The 16,133-nt window shown below is 39.4% G+C and overlaps 1 long non-coding RNA gene across 1 annotated transcript; it reads left to right on the top strand.

The window, feature by feature from the left end:
- Positions 1-587: 587 nt before the first annotated feature.
- Positions 588-16,012, top strand: LOC115079263. The gene is made up of 4 exons (XR_003853241.1): positions 588-619; positions 5,010-5,114; positions 6,035-6,076; positions 15,828-16,012. It is a non-coding gene; the product is annotated as an uncharacterized LOC115079263 (long non-coding RNA).
- The last annotated feature ends 121 nt before the right edge of the window (positions 16,013-16,133 follow it).

Genomic DNA, 16,133 nt, shown 5'->3' with positions numbered 1-16,133 from the left:
ACAAAATGAATATTACTTATCTCGAGCAGATGTTCCCTGAGAACAGCAAGATTCAAGTCCTCTTAGAACTCACCCACCTTCCTTAGGAGTTGGCTTCTTTTATTTAGCTTAATTAAAGAACTGAAGTCCCCCCCCCCCCCCCCTCCTATGTGGGACGGTCCTGCACATGCTCAGTAGAGCTTCTGAAAACTCTAGCAGCTGTGAATTGCATGCTTCCAACCAGGGCTTTATCTGACGACATTACCCACACACCTGTAAGGACTTAATCCTGTTGTCCTTCTAGAACACCTACTACAGGTAAGTAACTTGCTTTTTTTAAATTTGTATTTGATTCTGTTCATTTTATTTAATACAAAAAAAAAAAGCATCAATGTGAAAAACAAAAGCAGAAGGAAAAAAGAGCACTTTCCCCTTGTAAAACAGCCCATGTGCTACGGACTCCCCCTCACCTGGTGTTTTCCTAACTATCCCACCCTCCTTGCCATAGCATTTCCCAAGGCAAAATGGAGCCGTCAAGATCTCAAGTCACTCCTGCCTTCCAAATGGTGATGGTCTCAGAGCTGGATGCTGCCATTTTGAATACAGAACATGGTAGGGAAGGAGCGCTGTTATTTATGAGGTTGGTTGACATTTTTCTGGGTTTTCTGTATACCCAATTAGAGCTCTTTGTGAAAAAAATTATATAAATGTAAGAATTAAATATAGAATATTTTACCAGTGTGACTTCTTTGTTTCATGAAGAAGGTGAAGAAAACTAAAGAATACATAGAATAAAACCAATTACTAATATATCATTAAAGACAGAGAAATGAGAATAAAAGACAGAAACTGGTGTAATATATGAGAATGGATTTTACACTGACAGCTAGAATACTAAGACATGCATAGATAAGGCAATTTTTCATGTCAGGGAAGTATCCTCCTAAATAGGCTTCAGCTATAGCAGTGATTTGAAAACATGTTTTACCAATTTAGAGGGCTGATCGCATCTGCTAGAATTTCTTCAGGCAGGTGATTTGGTTTTGGGTGAAATCCGCAGTCAGTACTGATTAGTAAAAAAAAAACCCAAAACCCTGATTCATTTCAAATTGTCTTTAGCTGCAGCCTGTTCTGTGGCCCTCAGATGTTTCACAAACAGAGTCAATGGGTTGTCTTTTGGAATTGTGCCAGAGGGAAGTATACCCTAGTATTGCCATGCGGTGCCAGGACTAAGACTGGAGGAATGGGGGCGGGCTCTGTAATGAACTGGAGCCTGTTTTGGGACATTTTGACACCTACTTCCTCTCTGTTGTAATTTTCCTTTTTTTTTTTTGGCTTCCCTGAATCTAGTGGCACACATTTCATTTCAAAGCATTTTCCCTCTACCTTAGGTTTCTCTTGCTTGACCTCTTCCATACCACTCAGAACTTTTTCCAACCTTGCTCATTGACATTTATTATAATAGGGACCTCCATTTCATAGCCACCAGAGACTTGGTTGCCTTTTTCCTTTAGCCTTGAGTCCTTTTTGGCAAGAACGTCTAAGTAATGATTTTTGCTGCTCAGCATTCTGATTTATTCCTATATCATCAATCGATAGCCCCTTTAGGCAAGCTGTACTCTTTTTTTTTTTGTGATCTTACTTATCCAGGGTGTTTAATCCCAAGGGCACACAATCATATTTATAACCTTCGGGGCTGCTCCGGCTAGCTGACTGCTTGCCTCTTGATCCCTGGGGGTCTTTTGGGGGAGGGGAGACTCTGGTCTATGGCCCAGACAATGGTTTGTGATCCTGTGAGTGTGGTTGTAGCCTGGCTGCAGAAGAACAGGAACTGGGTGTTAAATAATAATTTACTGTTAAGTTTTTAAGGCAAACTAAAGTCCATCTTTAAATACTTGCGCAGTTTGTTGATTTCTTTACAGTTAGTGTTTCACTGTGGGTAGCTGTCCTTTTATTTCAGCAACCTGATCAAATGGATAAGGGTGAGCCCACATTCAAACTATAGTTTTGTATTCCTAAACAATTTCCTGTCTGAGATCATCCATTGCTATAAAATAAATGTGAGGTTTTGACTAAATGGTTATTGTCTCATTTTGCTCATTACTTGTACTGAAAAAATGTTAAAGAATTCCTGAATATATATCAATGACCACTGTTGGCCAGATATGCTAAGGATTTTCTACCATGGATACAAAATGGAAAAAAAAAAATCATCAGTACATCTGGCCCATAGTTTATACCTCTAGTGCTAAAAATCTGCATTTCTAAATAATTACAGATAACCTGTCCATTATAGAAAAATACATTTAGGGCCTAGTGTTTACTATTCCAGTATTTTCTATTAGTGTGAACACCCTGTCCAGATTCACTAAGGCTTTCTTCCCATTTTGTGTCTATGGGAAAACAGCTTGGTGAATCGGGCCCAAAGTTGTTTAAATTGTTCATCCCATATTCTTATTGTTCCATAGAAATATGTTGGTGATTAAGCTGTAATTTTATTTTGCTATGAACCTGAAAGAGTATCATGGATTTAGTCACATTAAGGCCATCAACTCATGGGCAGACCAAGCCCTAAGATAAATGAAAGTAAATATTTAAACTCTAATAGTGAAATGGAGGCAGGCCTGTTTTACTGGAAAGGAGGCTCTGGAACAAGCGCTCATGTGATGAGTGTGAACAGGGGTAGAATCACATGCAAGGAAATATTTCTTCAATATACAACCCATCCACTACATAGAACTTGAAATTATATCTATCTATATTGATAGATAACAAATGTGGGCTAAATACAAGATAAAGTGTTAAAAAAAAAAAAAAAAACCAACCACCTAAACAAACCCCAACTGATGGGGGAGGAGCACTAATGATATATGTATAAAAGCATTGTAGAAATACTTTTATTAATTACTAACTTAATTAAAAATAACAGACTTCAAATAGTACATACCACAATTGCTTAACATAAATACATTCATCAGACAAAACTTATACAGACAAGAAATAGTGAATAATGAGCAAACTGCAACTTGACAGATTTTTTGACATTCACTGGAAAACACTTAAATATATAGATCAATATTAGTACCAGCTCTATCCATTAAATACAATGTGTTGGTAAAGACTATGAACCTGGATAAATACAATGTTGCTGTTTGCAGAATGAAAGAGAACAATTTTGCTATTTGAAAAGTGACACAATTGTTTCCTAACTAGCAACAAAGTATACAAGTGTGTAGACCAGACGAGACGCACAGCTAATAATATGGGCAGCCGCTACTTCCCTTGGCTCCTTACAGCACATAACAATAACCAATAACGTTCAAAGACAAAACTGGAGTTAAACAAGGCTGCAGCTTTATTGCCAACAACATATAAACAGACACCAGAGCCAAATTGTCATCACAAGTGCCCCAACCCCAGGAATAGTCTGCCACACCCCAGCACGACTACTCCTTCGCAGACCACCAAACCTGCAACTCTCCAGTGGCTTCCCGCTACTAAAATGGGGACCCCCACCACAGCCCCTGGCAAGGGGTCCCCCATCATGTGGCTGCACCCAGTCACACAAAAATAAGCCAGAGACAATAAAGTCTGCCACCTTGCTCTACACCCCGCCCCCCAAAAGAGAAATGGCTCTGGTAACTCCACTGTACCCCACCCCAAGCTGCGACAAACAACATCACCCCATAACAAGAGAAGAGGGAGGGAGGGGATTGCTGAGGCAGCGTGAGCCAAAGGGGGCAGAGTGACTGGGTGCTGCCCCCTTTTATAGTCCCACCCTGACAACCAAATTATGTTTCCCCCTGATGCATCGGGGCCGACCAACCAGGTCCCATGGAGGCAGCCCCAATGCACCAAATTTGAAACAATGACATAGGCTGGGGGGCTGGTGCTAACCGACCCGGCCCGTGCATGGCTGACCAGAGGAGCCAGCCCGGCGCCCCCATTGTCATGGGCCTCCAGGACTACACCCCTCCAGCCCTTCCAACAGACATCCATGAAGTGCAGATAGACACACAATTCACAAAACCTATTCCAAATGATAACAGACACTGTATTGGCAAGCTCAAATATTAGATTACAGCATTCAGTAACCGCTGCATACATTACCCCAAAAATGTTTTAAACTAAAGACTAGCAAAGCAGCTCATTTGTTGACATGATCAAGCTATTATTTCTAAGTTTGTAGGTAACTCCTGTACTTGGATGAGTCCAATTGACTCCTTATATTATGGATGAACAGAAGACACAGGACCAGTATAGATGATGACCAGTAATCTCCAGAGAGTTAGTCACAGGTCCCAATAAATCAGCTCTGGTGACTCACTCGTATATTGCATTCATGTGTAAAAGCAATCAAAGATGTTTCTGTAAATACCAAATATAGAAATAAGACATGCCAATGTTTATGAATAATGAAGCAAAAGTTGTTTCTGTTTGAGTGACATAACATGCAAAATATATCGGAACTCACAGGCTGCTGAGTATATTCTAATAAAAGATCACGATTAGAATAAAGCACTCTTCAATATGCTCATTTCAAAACATAAAGAATACTCATGTACCTTAACCCTCTGTATTTAACCATTTGCTTGTCTCTCTTGTATAAAGGAGCACAACTTTCTGATGCATAAAAATTGGCTGATTTGAAGAGCCTGTCATAGAAGTTTAGGATGAAAGCTATCATATTGCAAAAAAATATTGATTTATGATATAATGTAGTGTGATTAACATTATGCTTCTTAATGTCCAAAAAAGAAATGCATTGTTTATGATATACTGTGGAGAACTTAAGATTGCCATCCAAAGTATTAATCCATGAAACAAAGTTAATTAATTTCTCTTCCATAACTTGGCATGTAAAGAAAATGTCATTGATGTCTCTACTCCACTCTATAGCATCTTCAAAACATATTGAATCAAATTTCCCAAAAAGAGCAATGTACATGTTAGCTATGTCCAGTGCCATCATGGCACCCATAGAGGTTCCATTAATTTGCAAATAATTCTGACCATCAAACCTGAAATAGTTTTTTCATAGCAAAAAACCCAGCAAGTATAAGACTAAAGTCTGTGAGGATTTGTGTTGGACATGGTTGAATGCCTCCTGAATAGCAGCTTCTTGTGAGACAACAGTAAGTATATAAAACTTCAATATCTAATGTAACAAGGAACATCTCATCAGAGAACCCCTATGATTGCTCATTATTCTAAGCATATGTGAAGAATCCTGTACATATGATCTCGCTACAGGCACAAGTGGCTTATGAAAGATATCCACAAACTTAAATAATGGTTCCAGAAACAAATCATTCCCAGATGCTATAGGGTTGCCCAGGGGAAATTCATGGGTCTTGAACATCTTAGGAACTGTATCTAAATTCGATGTTCAACAACCAAGTACTAGGCTTCTTTTTTAGGGGCTACATTTATTTACGTATTTATATATCTATAGAGATTCAAGTTCTGTGCAATGGGTGTTTTTGTGCATTCAAGTGCCATTCATTTTACATCTACTTAATTTTTGGATTATTTGGTGGTGGTAGGAAATATTTCTTTACAGAAAGGGTGGTGGACATATGGAATGGCTTCCTAGTGGAGGTGCTGGAGTCGAGGACAGTATTGGACTTCAAGAGTGCATGGGACAAGCACAGTGGCTCTCTGAGGGAGGGGAAGGGACTACGTCAAGTTGAGCAGGAGATGTGGATGGGCAGCATCTCTCGTTATCTGCCAAACATGTTCTCTGTTACTAAAATATCTTTATGCAAATGACCTAGAAATGTACTGCTACTATACAATGAATCTACCTCACTTGAGATCTGACTTCACAGATCTAAGGATTAGAATGACCATGAGTGTAGCTCTGAAGGTAAAAGCAGCTATCATGTACTTAGTTTCACTATTAGTCTGTAGGAATTCACATTTCTTTAGTGTCCTTGTAGTGCAAACACAAACAGATGTGATCACACGAAAGGTTCATTCAAGGCAAAAGCATAATGTATGTTATGTGTTTCTGCTTCATTTTGTATTGACTTTTTTTTTTTTTTTACACCAGATTCAAGTTTGGCGATTCGGTTACACTCTCATCAAATTACAGGTATTAAATGGTCAGTTACTACACGTTAGCACCTGATACTCTCAAGATGCTTAAAACAGACACTATCTCATTTCTCTTAGAGTTAGCATTCCATACAAAGTGTATTTTCTGGAGTGCTAGTTACACTCAAGAAAACAAGAAAACCGATGTATCCCTCTCTGACCTTTTCAATGTATGTCTGAAATCCAGTTCTTTGCTATTCTGATTCAGACTTCTATATATTTTTACAACAGCAAACATTTCAAATATTTAAAAAAAAGAAAAGAACACACTTGTATATTCACAAGGTTGAATTAGCACAACTATGATGCTTATTAAACCATTGATCTATAGGCATAAGAAATTCCATGCTGGGTCAGACCAAGGTCCATTGAGCCCAGCATCCTGTTTCTGGCAAATCCCTAAAAAGTAGATATATATTTTTTTGGTACTCACTTTAGTCTACCTGGCTAGTAATGTTATAGACTTTTTTTTTTCCTCCAGTAACGTGTCCAAAACTCTTTTAAACCCAGCTATGCCTTGATCATATCCTCTGGGAACAGATTCCTCAGCTTGATTACGCACTGATTGAAAAAGTACTTCTTACAATTTGTTTTAAATGTGCTGATTGTTAGTGTCATGGAGTGTGTCCCCCTTCTTTTAGTTGTATTTGAAAGGGTAAATAATAATCCTTTACATATCCATTCCACCCCACTCATGATTTTATAAACTTCTATCATGTCCCCTTTCAGCTGCCTCTTTTCCAAGCTGAAGAGCCCTAACCTGTAGGGACGTGAATCAGTACCAGACTCGTTTCTGGTATCGAGTTCGGGTAAAAACCGTGGGAAATCTTCATTCCCGCGATTCTTACCTGTTTTAATCGGCTGTGTCGTGCCTAAAAAAAACCCCAAAACACCCCGACCCTTTAAATTTAATTCTTTCGCATCCCCCCTCCCCCCAAAAATTTTTTAAAGTACCTGGTGGTCCAGCAGAGGTCCCGGGAGCGATCTCCCGTTCTCAGGCCGTCGGCTGCCATTAATCATAATGGCGCCGATGGCCCTTTGCCCTTAGCATGTGACAGGGTATCCGTGCCATTGGCCGGCCCCTATCACATGGTAGGAGCACTGGATGGAGTCAGCTTATTAGGCATTAGGAGACAAATTCCCTCCCCCCTCCACTTTCCAGCACATGCACACTCATGAATGTCACCTCCCCCCAGATTCCTCTGCCCCATTAAATCCTACCGTGTAGTCTATAAAAGAACAGAGCCAGCCTTTACTGATCTCACCTTGAATGCGGGTTTGGAAAAGTGAGCCATTTAAATCCAAATTAGGAAGAGGCAGGGCTTAAAATTGAAAAGCATTAAATTACAGCCTAAGCAGTACTTTTTTTTTCCTGTACAAAAAGAGGTGCCAATACTCATGCAGGATATATTGGGGGGGGGGGGGGGGGCATTTTTTGTTTTTTGAGGAAACAAGGCAAATCCAAGCAGGTAGAGGAAAATCATACTGGTATTTAGTACCAGCACATACCCTCCGGAAAAAAAAAAAGCCCTGGGCCTAAGGCAGGGGTGGTCAATTCTGGTCCTCAAGAGCCACAAACAGGCCCAGTTTTCAGGATGTCCCTAATGAATATGCATGAGATCTATTTTTATACACAATGGAGGCAGTGCATGCAAATCTCTCTCTTGCACATTCATCGTGGATATCTTGAAAACGAGACCTGTTTGTGGTGATTTCAAGAATGCAAACATACTTTAAAATATACCTACTTCCACGTATAAATCAGGTTTTATGTACACGTTATTTTTTTTTCATGCATAAAATATAGGCATGTATGTTCACAAAATGGATAAAGTACATGCCTTGATTCCATTGCAAAATATTTGTGCATACTGATACCTACATATATACTGGGAGCGGATACATGCATATTTTATCATCAGTGCAAACTGATACATGCAGATTATAAAATATAATAGCTCCCTGTGCATCCATATATGTATGTATATGAGGCTGCGTGGAGCTGTTTGAAAGTTATGCTTTAAGGTTACATTATCTTCTATTATTATAACTGATGGAACCAAACAACCAGACCTAAATTCAAATCTTTAAGAGCCTTCAGGACTTGAATGCGTTTCCAACCTTACTAAGGATATTATTTCAATAGTTGTTTATTGAATTCCCCCCATCACCACCACCTTTGTGATATCACAAGCCGCACACTAGAACTAATGAGTACCATATTGATCAATGCTGAGTTTTGTTTCAGTTTCCGCAAATCCAGCTCTTCCACTGCATTAAAGGCCAGATACATTTTACCAGTGTGAATTTCATCACAAAAGATATTTCAACACGAAGCAGGAAATGAAACTCTTAATTTTGTAAACTTTGGCAGATGAAGAGTAATGGAAGACACCTGTTCTGGAAATGTTACACTGGGAACAATAACCAGATTTGAAATTACACATTAAAGGAGATAGAGAGATGAAAGATATCCATGGTCTTTGGCTCCTTAAGAACAACCCAATAAATCTTGTTACTCGTCAGTTTAAGACAACACACGCAGAAATCATATCTGGTCATAGAGGCTCCCTGTTCAAAGTATGCCAGAGCTTGCTACAGCTCTCAAAAGGCCATAGAAAATGCAAGGGTATTCGCCACTAAAAATTCTGTTTATTCTAATATTTTACATGGTTCAAACAAGTCTTTTGGCTTAATAGATACAGTTGCTCAATGAGTTCTCCATAGCATAGAAGAAAAACATGGCTGCTAGCCAGTTGGATTCCAGAAAGCTGTGAATTTACTATGCTGTGACTTAACTCTGATCTTCCAGTGGCCCAGTCTGGAGTTGAACACTAGGCACAAGGCAATGTTTAACTCATGATGTGTGTGTCAGCAACTGTCAATGAGATGGAGATCGTACAGCTTCTCCACTCTTGGAAATGAAAGCAATCACATGAGGCAGAGAGGGAAAACAATGTTTACTGAAGAAGGGAGGAAAAAGGAAAGCATTTCAAACACATTTACAACAATTTCATAAGAGGATGAGGAGGAAATAAAGATTTCTGAACCACTACACAGATATAAAGGTCAACATACAACTAATAATGTGATGCCTTCTTATTTAAAATATTTCTTGACAAGCTAACAATTCCTTCATCAGGTTATAAAGAAGTGTTATTGGAAAAAATAGTTTATTGTCAGTAGCTATGACTGAAGGCTCGATAATTGGCACTTGTGCTGATTCAGCTGTTCACCCGTAATCCTAATTGTGGTTTATTACAATAGAGAACCTTATATCTGAAGATCTCTTATCTGAAAACTTTCATTATCCAGAAAAATCCATTTTCCAGAACAAGCATGGACCCAACCATGTTCTACTGTCGTACACCTCCATAGAGGACGTAGTAGAGGTAATAGATAAAAATAAATAAATCAGCTCATCATGCCAATCGTTCTGTTCTTGTCTGTTGAGCAATAGTCATCCATAACATAGTAATATATGCAGTGTCTTTGAAGGGTCATGCCATATTGCTCATTCTTCCTTTGTATCTCCTTAGACTCTTGGTTATCTACAGGGAGTGCTAAAGAACTGAACTGTAGATAGGGGAGTGCACAGATATTTTTTTTTTCATTTTGTTCTGAATTATTTTTTCTGTTTCATTGTTTTATTGGAAAAAAAAGTGATACAAACAAAGAAATGAGAAGCAAAATTAAAAACAAAAATTGTCCAGTCCCTGCCCTGCCACACACAAATTCACCTCCCCCAGACCCTCTTCAGATGTCATTAAATCTCCATGGAGCAGGAGCAATCCTAAGGCACTCCTGCCTTTCTGTTACTGTTATTCCTAATGGTATCGGTGATGTCATTATTACTTTCCTCCATGTAAAAAAGGTGTCAGACTCGGGAATCGTTCCTGCTCCATGAAGATTTAAACATATTGTAAAGACTTCAAGAGGTGAGGGCATCTGGGGAGGGTGTTTTCTTTTTGGCAGGGTGGGAGCTGGACAAATTTAAAAAAAAAAAAAAAAAAAGGTAAACTAAACTTTGTTTTGTTTTAAAAATGAAACAAAATGGGAAATGTTGTCAGCGAGTAACACCTTGTCTTTGAACAGCAGCTGTACCATGGTCCTGGGAGGTTTACTTGGTCATTTCTTAGCTGGTATTTCAGTGTTATGATACCAGTCATCAGTTGGCCATCTCCTTTGTGGAAAACTTTCACCACAATCACCGGTGACTTCTGTGCCAGTCTGGGTATGGCAAGACTCAGCCAACAGTCTAACACTCTGTGCTACATTTGGAAGGATGTAGACCTCTAGCCTTCTGACCAGAGTTAATAGAATTCACACAGATATAATGTCAAACACCAGGAAAAAAGACCAAAGCAGCACTTCCATGGGGGAACACGTTTTGGAACCAGACCACTGCATCAAAGACCTTATGATCAGGGTAATTAAAGGGAAATTTAAAACAATCCAGAAAGGAAAGACTTGTTAAATTAAAATGATCAGACATTTCAGAACTGACAAGAACTCAAAGATCTGGGTTTCTTAACCCATTATGAGCCATTATTATTAATTTGATATACCATAATTTCATTAATACCATCAAAGCAATTATACTGCCTATCACTGTCTGATTACTCATCAGACCTTATCCTCCTTCCTAAATTCCCTTCCCCCATCATTGGAATGCCTTTTACGATTCACTTAAATATTCTGGTAAATGTCACCTTTTCTGATCTGAAGAAGGTGGTATTAGCTCACTTAAGCAAAAATGTATTATTAGTCCAGTAAAAAAAAGCATCACTTCACTTTTTATTTTTGTTAACCTGTATTTCCATACCAAAAATAAGCAAAGAATGACCATTTTTATTTTATTTTACTTTTTTTTTTTTTATGTCTGTCACCTAATTAGAAAGTAGGTCTAGGTGGCATATGGCAAAGTGAACTAATCAATAGCAATTACTAAATTTTACAAAATCCCCCCCTCACCAGCTAAAACATAAAAGTTAAATTAAGAGCATTGTGTAATAAACAATAAAATAGTGCAATAGCCTGTTAATCAAAACCAAAACAAGTAAAACAAAATAATAAAAATATCAAAGGTCAGATGGCCAATTCATTCAACCAAAGTTTATAATTCCAGGCATCAAGAGTCATATACTTAAAAGCTTCTGTGAAGATCCATGTTTAGCAGAGTTTTCAAAACACTAAATATTCTCAATAATGCCTCAATTCTCTAAGAAAAGGGTTCCAAAGAAACAGCTGAAAGAACAAGAATGTTCTTTTTTTTTTTTGTTTCAATTTACTTAATATTTGCAATAGGAAGCATGGGGTTCAGGTGAGAGAGTCATTATTCTGCCTTTCAGAATACAGTATCTGAGCATTTTTTAATTTATTTTTTTTTTAACAAAAAGTCTGATTTATGGGATTCACTGTTTTCACAAACAGTTTGCTGCCAGAGGCAGGTCATCTGATTCATATCTATCAAATGTTATGGATGACTCATAGTCAAACAACACTTCCTAACTTCTGTACAAACATTGTACAAGAGAAGAACAGATCTCTCTGTATCAAACTGCTTTATTTTACTTTTTTTTTTCACAGCAACAATAACAAAACTAGTCATCACCTTGATCTATATATTTTTTAAAAATATTCCCTGCTTCCATTGACTAACTTCGTGAAAGTGTTTTGTAGTGACAACATGGAAAGCCCATGTTTTTACTCTGAGACAAATTTAAAGTGAGACAGATGAACATGATGTACAATCAGTCTTTAAACAATTCAAAATATATGGCACAATGTCATCTATTTGCATAGCTCATATACATATGGGCATTGTTTTCTGTAAAAGACCAAGCCAGTCAATCAGCTAGGACAATTTGTCCTTTACTAGTGAATGAAGTTGAGGAGGTTAGCCAACTGGAACTGGTCCCATAATATGTGATCTTGTTGTTTATTCATTATAATTACATGGTTTAGTTTATTTGCTTGATTGACAAGTTTTGTCAAAACATCAACACAGTTTACAGAAAAAACTAACAAATACGATACCACAATAGTAAATGAAGCAAATAAAAACATATACAATCATAGGAGTAGATCTAGTGATGCGAGAGGTGATAAGAATTAAATCATCTCTAAACATCACCAAATCTACTCCTTCAAATCTAGCACCACAACTTTGAAATGAACTGCCAGTTGCAGTTAGGGCAGAACTTGACTACCAAAAAAATCCGAAAATGAGTTAAGACATTCTTGTTGCCATGTTCATAATAAAGTGGGGGTGTTTATTATGTTTGTAATAATAGACTAAGAATTGTCTGGAGTGCAAAAGCTGTAATATTGGTAGGTAGGGGACTTAACAGAGTGTTTGCAGCAATGATGATGATGTCTATTTATATATATTTTTTATTTGATTTTACTGTGGATGTTAATTTTGTAAATTGATCTGATAGTTTTGCTGATTGAGTGGCATATAAATTTTATAAATAAAAAATACAGAATCATAAAAAAAAAAAATCTACTAACATCCAAAAGCTTGTGAGAAGAGCCATGCTTTTGCAAAATTAGTAGTCATCTGATAAGAGCATTTTCGCCCATCCAATCACTCCTGCCTACTGTGTCACCATAAGACTCATCTCTGTCTCTCCTGACGTCTTCCTTTCTTGCCCATGCCAGTGTCTTCTGTCTCTGCACACATGCTTGAATCCCATCACTGTTTTAGTCACTACCACATCGGGTACAGTAATGCAAGCATCCAATTCTCTCATCCTTTGTGGGGACCTGTGCAGCTGCAAAGTCCATTGGGTTATTAGTAAACACAGGGATGGTAACTTTCAAAGAGGTGCACATTGGCACGTGTGTGTCAGTGTATATATTTTATAGCACGTGCTGCTATAAAATATACGCATATCTTTTGGCCCCATCCTGGAATGCCCTTTTTAAAATCTCAGTTGTTATGCTGATCGCTCGCGGGATGACCAGACGAGTGGCTGCACTCACTTCAAGGCCAGTGGATCTTACTGCGGTGGGGATGCCACCAGAATCGCCGCCTCTGGATCCTGCCACAGGCGTGCGTGCGCACCCGAAGTCAGTTCTTTTTAAAGGTCCCATGGCGGGAAAAGCCCCACAGTGCCCTTGGATGCCGTCACAGCTCCTCATCCCTATTAAAATGAGCTCCCTCAACGTTTCTTTGTTGCCTCAGCAAAAGGTCGCCTGTCTTGACTTCGGTCTTGCTCCAGTCTTCAGCTTCGCTCCAAACCATTCTTCAACTTCTCCCTCGCTCCAAGCCTGCCTCCAACTCTCGGACCTTGTCATAGTCTTAGCCCATGCGAAGACTCGTTCATCCACCGTTGGCGCAGACTTTAGGACCCTGCCCACGAGGTGGCGCCAACTGCGCCACAGCAAGAGGGGCTCACGCCCAAAGCATCAGTGTGAGCTGAGTGCACAGCCTAAGAGACCTTTGAAAATACAGTGGGGGGAGTATATGCCCAACTTGTGCATCCATGCCGGGCTTTTAAAATTCACCCCCTATCTTGTAGCTAATTTTCAAAGGAAAACTACACGGTTACTGCAGGTACAAAGTACCTGTGAATGTTATACTTGCTTTATCTGTGGGCAGAAATTTTGCTGGAAAAAAATGCATAGAAATTTGAAAATCCAATTTGTGTGTATCTACTCCTGCCCCGGAATGCCTCCACTTAATCCGATTAACATTTCATGCACCATGGAAGCCCAGGGACATTTTTCATGGAGCAGAAGAGGGCAATTTTATTCTAGGCCAATTCCTGGGTAAATGGCTTTGAAAAATAAAGATGTGCATGTAAAACATTTTGTATCCTTGTTTTTGTTTTAGGGAGGTTTTTAAATTTGAATTTTGGTTTCTTTAATGTTTATGATGTTGCATTTGCTGAACCGGGACAAATGTTAGGATAATCACCCGCCAAAAGGAAAAAAAAAAAACCCCAGAAAGAAATGGTTCCCCCATTCCCTCAGACCGTACTTACCCCTTCTGTGGGGGTCTCTGAAAAGGGAGCAGGAGCGATCCCTGCTCCCCAGTTTCTCCTGCCTTGCCGACTCCCAGTTTAGCAATTCACCATCCTGAAGAAGGCTGGCCACCACCATTTTCCAACTGGGAGCTGGCAGGGCAGGAGTGACTGGGGATCACTTTTGCCCATTTTTACATTGGAGACCCCACCCCATGGAAGAGGTAACCTGGTCTGGGGTGGGAAGGAAGAAAGGCTTAAGGGAAGTTTTTTTTTTGGGGGGGGGGGGGGATTTTGTATCTTAGTTTTTTTTTCATTGACTTTCTCAAATAAAAGTGAATTTCAGTGGGGGGAGGGGGATGTTCCATTTTATTTTCAAATGAAAGGGGTAAGAGGTCCAAGGGGAGTTGGGGGCATCCTTTCTTTTTTTTCTTTTTTCTTATTTATTTCCTGGGCCCTTCAAAGTTTGGGGCGGGTTACAAATAAAACAGTCATAATTAAATCACAACAGACAACATTCTAACTTTAAAAAGTTGTTAGCAGATAAAGACCTCGCCATATTTTTAGTCTTCAGAATTTTGACGCCTGCCTCCTCGGCTGCTACAGGCTTCACCTGGTCTATGGTCTTCTTCCTCATTCCCCTACCACTAAGGTCCCTTTGTGTTTGTCCCTGCATGCTTTGCCTTCTTCCAGACATTCACCACCTTCTTGGTGAAGAGTTTTCTCACTTTTTTTTTTTTTTACCTCCCTCCCTTTGCCTTCATATGCTGACAACCCCACCCCTTCTCTCTGAGCTTTTCTTTCCATAGGAAATATGACATTTTGGTCACAGGTTAAAGCCTGTCTTGAGCATTATAGTGCATGTATGATTATGTCCTTCTGTTTAACAAAGCCAGCATTCCTTCTCATGTCTAACATGTCTTAGCAATGTAGCATTAAACTATCCTGCACAGTCTGTTTCTTTTTTCAAGCAAATAAATCATGACAAACAAATGAAAAAATACAGGAAAGGAACTGGAAAATATGTGCTAGACGTGCAAGGCTTGTGTTATAACAAGGTTAGAGGACAGTGTGCTAAAGATTTTACTGGGTAAAATGGAGAGCTGAAAGTTCCCCCTCCATATTGCAGGTGGAAGCACCTGTGCGGCTTACCTGTCCTAATAACGGGTGCGGCAGGGCCAGCGAGCAATGTGCAGGGATTTCATTTTGAGATCCTCACGGGTTATTCGCAGGGCAGACTTTGCGTCTGCTATTGAGCTTGGGGGGTTAGGAAACGGCACTCAGCATAACGCAACCCAAACCAAAAAAAAAACAAACAAAACCCTCGCAGACCAAATGGCAACAATGAAAGGAAACGCTTGACTACCGAGGCCAATGGCGGATGGGCAATCTGTTAGGGGTATGGATTTTGTCTTCCGTTGAATTGCGAGATACTACTCAATGCTTCCCTTGCATATAATTCAGTTTTAAAATTGTCATGCCTAAGAGGAAGTTGCATCTCTGGCTTTGCTGAGGCAGAACGCCTTGAAGTGGAGGTGGCAGTGATAATTCATTCCTCTCTCGTACTTTGCACGTTGTTATCCATGTGTGCTCTGTAGCTCACATCCATTGGTGTGGTGCAGCCTGAGAAGTTTATCCATTTACAGTGTGAAAAGAGGGTCCGTCGGGGATTTTGTGACTCAGCGCCAGAAATTTCACAATAATGTTTGTTTGTTCTTTACAAGGAGCTTTTATAAATGTTACTTATGAAAGTATTTGTCTGGTGATCTTTACCAGGTGCCGCTCTGCAAATTCCATACAGGGTACCAGACGTCCCTGCTCCCAAAGAGCTTCAAGCAGAGTGGCATTTGACAACAGGAGATAAAGTCACCTGTCGAAGAAACAGAGTTCGAACCTTGACGACCATTGTAAAGTGGGTTTATTCATGTTTCCTGATATACATGGGGCCTCCGAGCCACATTTCGTAATACAAGATGTGCTTATACATATTTGCCAAGGATGCCTGAATTTGGGTAAGAGAAACTCTTAAGGGGTTTCAGATACCTATCCTTTATTTTTGTATCATTTTAGAAGGGTGACTTA

Source organism: Rhinatrema bivittatum, chromosome 17 (assembly GCF_901001135.1).
Source record: "Rhinatrema bivittatum chromosome 17, aRhiBiv1.1, whole genome shotgun sequence".
Taxonomy (NCBI): Eukaryota; Metazoa; Chordata; class Amphibia; order Gymnophiona; family Rhinatrematidae; genus Rhinatrema; species Rhinatrema bivittatum.
The sequence above is the reverse complement of the archived record's forward strand: the minus strand, read 5'-3'. Positions and strand labels throughout refer to the sequence as shown.